This window comes from Peromyscus maniculatus, chromosome 10 (genome assembly GCF_049852395.1).
Source record: "Peromyscus maniculatus bairdii isolate BWxNUB_F1_BW_parent chromosome 10, HU_Pman_BW_mat_3.1, whole genome shotgun sequence".
Taxonomy (NCBI): domain Eukaryota; kingdom Metazoa; phylum Chordata; class Mammalia; order Rodentia; family Cricetidae; genus Peromyscus; species Peromyscus maniculatus.
This window is the reverse complement of record NC_134861.1, coordinates 52,887,307-52,896,048: the sequence shown is the minus strand read 5'-3', so window position 1 is coordinate 52,896,048 and position 8,742 is coordinate 52,887,307. Positions and strand designations below refer to the sequence as shown.

At 35.2% G+C, this 8,742-nt stretch overlaps 1 pseudogene; it reads right to left on the bottom strand.

The window, feature by feature from the left end:
* Positions 1 to 1,533: 1,533 nt before the first annotated feature.
* On the bottom strand, positions 1,534 to 2,746 carry LOC102925946 (eukaryotic initiation factor 4A-I pseudogene; annotated as a pseudogene).
* Positions 2,747 to 8,742: the final 5,996 nt, after the last annotated feature.

The following is an 8,742-nucleotide window of genomic DNA, read 5'->3' as shown; positions in this document are numbered from 1 at the left end:
CTATTCTCTATTTCTTTCCTCGTTCTTCATGACTTGCTCATTTTGACTCTGTTTTTTAGGTGTCATTTTAAAATATTTTCACTCAATTGGCTTTTTGAGTGTCTATTTTTATACATTTGCTTTCACATGGTAAGGGCAATGGAAGCACATCATTCATATAAACTACATTTGTTATTTTCAGAGTCTTTATTAAACCCTTATTACATCAAAGGGGGACCATATAGATCAACACTTGCATTTTCTGTAATGTTTTATTTGCTACAGAAGTTGACGATGTATTGATCTATTATATGGACTATTTCTTTTGTCTAAAATTGCTATCAGATTTGTTTGTTCATGATTTTGCTTTCTTAAAAACATTATCAATAATGAGTGATTATGATATTTACTGCTTTACTAAATATGAGTAAGAAGGGAGCAAACAATGGGGAAATGTTTCCTGTCTTCTACTTCTTGGAGTAACCTAACACCCTGCCTTCTTCAGCCCTCACCTCCCATCCTGCACAAAGCTCAGTATTTAACACACTTTGTAGTACTTCTTCTTCCCAGAAGCAGGAATTGGGCTGGCTCATGGCTACTTCAGTAGAAAGCACAAAATGAACAGAAAGTGGAATCTAGGATTCCTCAAAACTCTACTTCAGTGTTCCAGTTCAATATCCTAAATATTCCACAATCTATCTAAATGTTGTCATTTCGGGAATCATATATTTAAACATATGAAACTATGAAGACATTTTACTGTCAAACCACAATATTTTGCCCCTGATATCCATGAGCACATGGTCTCTCATAGTGGAATATATATGCACTCAGTCCAACTTCCAAAGTCTCCACAGTCTTTAGTAGTCTCAAGACTCATTCTAAACTCCCAAATCCAGTCTTCTCTAATACAATGTATCATTGATACAACTTAAGAATTATGTGCCATGTGGGAAAAGTGTAAAATCAAAGCAAACTACATATTTCTTACATATTTTGGCAGTTTCCAAGTAATTTTATGCAGAATTTCGTGTTTGTTTTCTGAAGCAATAAATACTATACAAAGCAGTATAAAAATGGCTACCATTTTCTCTCCCCTGCTCTCCTCACCTGGGGACAATTCCCTGGACAATTTCATTCAGAGACTCGGCCTGTAGATTTAGTCCAGCAAATGAGGCCATAAATGTTTTAAACCCTTGACTCACTTTTGGAGACTTGCCTGGGATAGGAAAGCATTTAGAATCAGGTGACTAGTTTAGGAAAATGGATTAATGGTTTTGGTTTTTTGTTTGTTTGTTTGTTTGTTTTTGTTTGTATTTTGGTGTGGGGAGATGGCACCTGGGGCAGAACCTACCCCAAAGAAAAGTGTGTCTAAAATGTTCACAGTTCCTTCTTTTTCGCCTCAAAAAGTGACATTTATTCAAGGAAAGAGAGAATTAAAAAAAAAAAAAACCAAACAAGATGTTCATCCCTTGGCTCCCTTTCTCCCCCTTCTAGCTGTTCCTAAGCCCCCTAGACTGAGCCTTGGTTAGGGTCAGGTAGTAGGATAGACACTCAAATGAGGTCAGCAATATTTACCAAGAAAAATCCAATGAGGTGTTGTAGAATGTCTCAAAGTCTTGAAGAGTCCTTTTGTCTTCGTCTGTCACCATGTTAATAGCCACACCTTTATGGCCAAAGTGACCACCATGACCAATTCTGTGGGTGTATTTTTCCCTGTTGGTAGGAAGGGCATAATAGATGACTAGGGAAACCTGCTGCACATCAATGCCTCTGGCCAACAGGTCAGTGTAATTAATACTCTGCTAGAATCAGACCAGAACTTCATCATGATCACATCTCATTCTTTCTGGTCCATATATCCATGCCTGGAAGAAACAGTGAGATCCCAGGTATGCATCTTCTCAGTGAGCCAATCTGCCTTCCTTCTGGTATTGCTAAAGATTACAGTCTGGGTGATAGGGTTTCATACAAGTCATACGATGTGTCAAGCTTCTACTCCTTTCGTTCCATATTGATGTAGAATTGGCTGATAACCCTCCAGGGCCAAGTCTGCCTTCTTGACAAAAATCCAAACTGTCTCTCCTGAACTTCTTGGTTACCTCAAGGACATGAGAGGGCATTATAGCAGACAACACAACTACCTGTGTGTTACTGTTGAGCTTTAGGAATGTATCATAGATCTGGTCCTTGAACCCACGGCTTAACATTTCATCTGCTCTATCTAGTACAAAAATCTTGAAGTATTTGGGGGAAAGGTATGTCTGGTTAAGCATATCAAATATCCAGGCAGGGGTTCCCACAATGATAGGGGAAACTTCTACATGCAGCTTCTGCACTTCAGCATGGACATTGGTGGCCCCAATATAGGCATGATCAGAGGCACCTATGTAGTCTCCTAATTCCATACATATTTTTTTTTATCTACTGAGTCAACTCAAGAATGAGTGCCAGAACCAAACCCTGAGTGGCCTTTAGATCTAACTCAGTCTGCTGCAGGATTGATATGGCAAATGGAGTTGTTTTTCCATCCCAGACTGGGCTTCAACAATCACATCATAACCCTTGATACAAGGAAGAATGCCTTGCTGGTGGGTGGTGGAGGGCCTCTAAAAACCATAGGCATAAATACCATGGAGAAGGGATTCTGAGAGATTCATGCCATCAAGATATTCACAATCTCATTCCAGTTATACCCGTTGACGCTTTCAGGCTCCATCCTCTGGGGGCCATTGTGTCTGGATCAAGAATCCTGACCCGAAGACATGATCATTATAACCTAGTCATACTTCTAATATACAATAGTAAAATGTAAATGTCCTTAGGAAAGGAACAAATGAGGACATAGCAAGGAAAATCCAGGCTAAAGCAAGGTCATAACCCAACAGGGCAAAATCAACAACAAAAAACAAACAAACAAACAAACAAAAAAACAAAAACTAGCATAACGCATAACTCACTATCTTGCATATAATGATTCATGTTGGAAATACGTTGGTTCCAAAGGGTTTAGGTACACTGTACCTCCATCTTTATTGAATGCTGTATATACAAGCATTTTCTTGGGCTACTCCAGTCTATGCTCCGAGTTTTCCTCTCTAGATGTTCCTTGGTCCTGATATTTCCTACATACCAACACGTTTGTTGTCATGTATGTTTCATTTTCACAACTCTTAGCAGTTTCTTCTATGGGATTTCTTTCAGAGACTCTTACTCTGACCCTGCTACTCATTTCTTGATTTCTGGGTTCATGGTGTAAGACTGCATCATCCCTCATTCTTGGAAGTGCCATGTCTACAAAACTAATATCAATTGGATTACACTGGTAAACTCTGCTTCTGATTGGAATGGTGCCTGGAACTAAGCACCACTTTTTTTGTTTTTTAAACAAGGTTTCTCTGTGTAGTTTTGGTTCCTGTCCTGGACCTCGCTCTGTAGACCAGGCTGGCCTCAAATTCACAGAGATCCACCTGGGTCTGCCTCTCTAGTGCTGGGATTAAAGGCATGTGCCACCACTGCCCGGCAATGCACCACATTCTTATCAGTCTTATCAGTGGTGGTTTCTCTAGCTCTTGGCAGCTGAATCTGTAAAATCTGTGTATTTGGCATATTTTTTCTCCCTGTAGAATTCTCACTTTGGCATTTATCCTTTCACATAAATTTCCAGTGTTGCAAACTGAAGCCTTTAATGGGTTAGGTATTGTCTTCAGGAAGATTTCATGTCTCAGTAAAGAGAATGTTCCATTTAATAACGATGACAATGGATTTCTCACCTGATTCTCCTTGTCCACAATATTAAACTTGCTCATACAACTTTCTTCATGAAACTACATTTTTTTCTGGAAGTTTATTCAACCTCAATAGAGACCTGAATAAGAGCATTGGTTGGTAGCCATACTATAGATGGAATAATAGCCTGTTTTGGAATTGTTTCTATAAAAAAAAATGTTCATTACCTTAAAAGTATTTAAAAACTCACTCATGGTGTAGACATGAGGAGAAGGTAACCAGATTCCTTGATAAAACTTAACTTTAATGAACTCTAGTCCACTTCCTAGTAGATACATTGTTCCCCCGGGAAACCTCATGATGGACACTTATTCTACATCTTCTGTCTTCTGATATTCCAAACTCATATCAGGACCAGCCATTAAGCTCTTTTACATCATTTAAGGCTTTTTCTATAACAAAGGTTCAGACTCTTCCATATTTCTAATTCAAACATTTTCCAGAAAGCAAAGAATTGAAAGATCAGTTTTACAATAGCAACAGCCCTATTTATAAGAACCAATTATTGTATTAGTTACTTGTCTTTGTGCTGTGGAAAAAAAATACCTTATCAAATCCATTTTAAGGTGAAAGGGGTATATTTTCAATTACATTTTCTGTAGAGTACTGTCTGTCTTGACAGGGAAGGCATGGTAACTGCAAAAGGAGGCTGACTGGTAATCTGTATTGGCAATCAGGAAGCAGTGTGCATTTATTTTAAAACTATTTCATGAAATTACAACATTTTTCTTTCTTTCTTCTACCATATAATGCTCATCATTAAATCACATTAGATTATTTTACTTTAATTTTGAAAGAACTAAATTTATAATCTGTATTTCAATTTTTTGAATGCCCTCTTAGAATCAACATTTACTCTCTCCTTGACTGTAATTTTTCTGTTCACTCCTTTTTCATTATCTTTCATATTTTCTTCCTTCCCTCTCTTTATTTCCCCTGTATTTTCCTTTCCCTTCCTTTTTTGCTTTCCTCATCCTCAACATTTGTTATCAGTGTTTATTTCTGTCATCTTATTCCTTGTAATAATTAACTTGGCATCTTGGTTTCACTGTTGTTTGTCCATAGAATGTTATCTCAGAGCATCTATGTTTTGATTATATTAGATGAATTAGAGATGTCTAGTTTCCTATCATGTGGAAGACAAAAAAAATTCAACATTCTGTAGTAGTTTTTCACAGATCCAAGATAACCCAAATCTAAACTGGTATTAGCAAAAGAAATGTATATAATTATTGTCTTATATAAAAGTCAAACTTCTCACTTTATTAACTGCATCTAGAAATGACATGAATCTGACATACATTTTAAGCTTTGATAACTGACTTGTATTTCTTTATTCATCTTTCTTTTTATTCAATAATAAAGCAATTATATTTGATTATTTTTGTCCCTTTTTATATCTTTTATTCAAAATTGTATATATGTTGTACATAATGGTATATTACGTGTAACCATTGGTATTTCAAATCAGGTATAAGATTGTGAAGTAATGTTTCAAGAAAGGTAATTATGACTAGGAGATAATTCAGGTAATATTACTTCACTTACTTAGGAACCATAAATTATATTGTTTGGTTTCAAATTTCTAGCCCAACTTGAGCCAGCAAGAAAAGAAAGAGAAGATTAAAAACAGCTAACATTTCATTAATAATATTCATTCCTATGCAAGAGGTCACCATCCATTACTAAATGTGTACCTTTTATTAGGAGAGATTTGAAGAAGTGGTCATAAAAAGATTTGAGGAAGACTCCTGTAATTGTCATTGTTAATAAATTATAATAACCATCTGTCAAACTGGGAAGTTTTGGCCTCAGTGAAAATCTGCTAGATTAGAACTGTCCACTTGAAATGACTGTGAAACTAGCTATTAAAGATCATTATTTTCTTAGGGAGTCAATTTTCTTACTTTATGTTTACTTAAGAAATTTTCTAATCACTTCCCAGAATCAAACACATTTTTAAAATCATACTTTTGATATATTCAAGAAGTTAAACAAGAAGTGAGTAAATATTTTAAATTTTGAATTCATTATCAGGAAATTTTCTGAATTCTTTTGAGAAATATGTGATATCTGATTTAAAAAAGTATATATCCATCCTCAATATTCAACTATTCCAATTATAATTCTATTTTATCATTAGAAAAAGAAAATATTTTATTTTTATACTATTTCAAACTAGAACTAATTCCATTAGGAACACTGATAAATGGTACATAAATAATGATGTATTGATAATTTAATTTTGTCTAATTCATTTTTCCACCTTGAAAATGTAATAAAGGATTTAGAAACATACAATTTCTACTGAGGAAAAGGGGCTTTTTGGCAGCCATGAATAGGTAATTACTAGCCATATAAAGAGAACAAAGATTATGAAAAGGGAGTTGAAACTTCTTGATAAAAACCCAGGATGCTAGTATGAATTGACCTTACTGGGATGCATGTATTCTTTCTATGTGAATAATAGGTTGAAATGATTCACTTATTGGATATTGCCCACTATAATATAATGCATTCTGCCTTTTTCCTTGCCATGCAGTAAGAATATTGAATAACACATTTCTGTGTGTATAAGTGATAAATTATATATTTAGTGTATAATGTCTCCCTAATCAGATGTTATAAATGCAAGTTAACTAGGTGTTTGAAGAACTACTACATTATTAAATTGTTTTTTTTTTAACTTTTAAAATATATACTATGAACTCACTTTTATACATTATTGTTTTGGGAAAAGAAGCTTGAATATAAAATTACAGAACATGATAATGTGTAATCGTATGGTTATAATTGTAATATTTCAGGATAAAGGTTTAGATAATGATAGGAAATTGCCTTAGAGTTTCTATTGCTATGAAGAGACATAATGACCATGGCACCTCTTATAAAATAAAACATTTAATTGGGGTGGCTCACATAGAGTTCAGAAGTTCAGCCAATTATTATCATGGTAGGACATGCTGGCATGCTGGTAGATGGGGTTCTGGAGAAGTAGCTGCGAGTCCTACATCTTGCAGGCAACAGGAAATGTTCTCAGTGTCACACTGAGTGAAGCTTGAGCAAAAGAGATCTCAAAGCCTTGCCCCCACAGTGAAACACTTCCTCTAAAATGACCACACCTACTCTTCAAGACCACACCTCCTAATAGTGCCACTTCTTTGGAGGCTATTTCTCTTCAAACAACCACAGGAATATCTTTGCATTGAGTGTCATTATAATATACTTCATAACAAAATAAGCCAACAAGTAATTAAACCTTCATCATTATCAGGTATTTTATGTAACATATAAATTATCATTATTTAAGGAATTTCTTACCTCTCCCACAACTAGTCTAATCAACAAAATTCACCACAAATTCCTAACAGTTCTGTAATCTCATGTTATTATTCATATATCTGCCTTTATGTTTGTCTTATGTGTGATTCTAGGTCCTATCCCTTTCAAAATATAAACCATCACTAGGAAAAAATAATTTAACATTTGGAGATGATGACTAAAGAATGTAGGTGGTTATTTTTTCACTCTTTGCTCTTTGGGGCCTGCCATCCAGCTTCTAAATAAATACGTAGAGACTTATTTTTACTTGAGAATGCCTGGCCTTAGTTTGGCTTGTTTCTAGCCAGCTTTTCTTAAATTATCACATCTGCCTTTTGCCTTTGGGCTTTTACATTTCTCTATTTCTTTATATCTTTTCTTTCCTTCTTACTCTGTGTCTGGTTGTGTGGCTGGGTGACTGGCCCATGCTATCCTCCTCTCCTCCTTTTCTTGCTATTCTTTGTCTCTTTTCTATTTATTCTCTCTGCATGCTAGCCCTGCTTCTTCCTCTCACTTGCCTAGCTATTTGCTGTTCAGATCTTTATTGGACCAATCAGATGTTAAACAAATGCAACATAAAGTAATGAAATACATCTCTACATCATTAGACACATATTTCACAGCATAAATAAATATAATACATCTTAAAATAACATTCCACAACAAAAGAATGCTTTAAATTTATGTGTAGTTCTCGTGGGAGTTCAAAGGCTCAGATCGCTAAGAAGAACATGTAATGCCTGGTCTCATCAGATTAAATATGTACAAGAACTATATTTGGAATCAAACTACAGGCAAAACATACTACATTTTTGTCCAATAACATTGCATTATTAGTATCCCAAAATGATGTAATGTTGAATTTAAAATAGTTAGCTTCATTATCACATATTGGATATGCACTCCAGCTTTTAAACTGTGTTATAATTATTACTCATTGCTTTTAGCCAGGTGTATAGAAAGAATTGGGAGAAAAATGCTAAGCTAAAATTGAAAACCCAGCAGAAAGAGGCACATGTAATTTGGGTACAAAGGAATATAAGGTGGTTTACAAAAACACTGAAAAAATCAAACACATTATACCAAGGCAAAAGAACCATGCCATGTGATTTCTAAGTCATTGCAAGACCTTCCCTATTGAAGTCTAAGAACCACAAGAGACACAAGTTATTTAAAACATGTCCAATGAAGGAGCTACCAGGGCCATCTGGTCTCACAGGGGTGTGAATCAGATCATTTCTGAAGATTCATTTCATCAAGCCAAACTAACAACCATTTACACGCTGCTTCATGAATGCTTTATGTGACCAATTTACTATACATCTAGTGACTGACATTGACATTCTCTATGTGATGCCAGTTTGCAAATCACTAGTTTACAATTAGCTGCTGTTCAGTAAATGCCTAGTGTGACATCAGTTTGTATCAAATCTCAGGTTGGTCCCATACCTCTCTCAGACTCACGTTGGTACACTGGGAAAGTAGCATAGAATACATATATTTAGAATGCATGTTGATTATAAGGCACACTTCTCAGACATTCATGAAAAATCAAAATTGCAATCACTGAAAACTTCAATAAAGATTTCTTTGTTTAACTGCATGCTGACCTAGGCATAGTCTATTAAAATGGAGCACATCACTGAAGTGTTT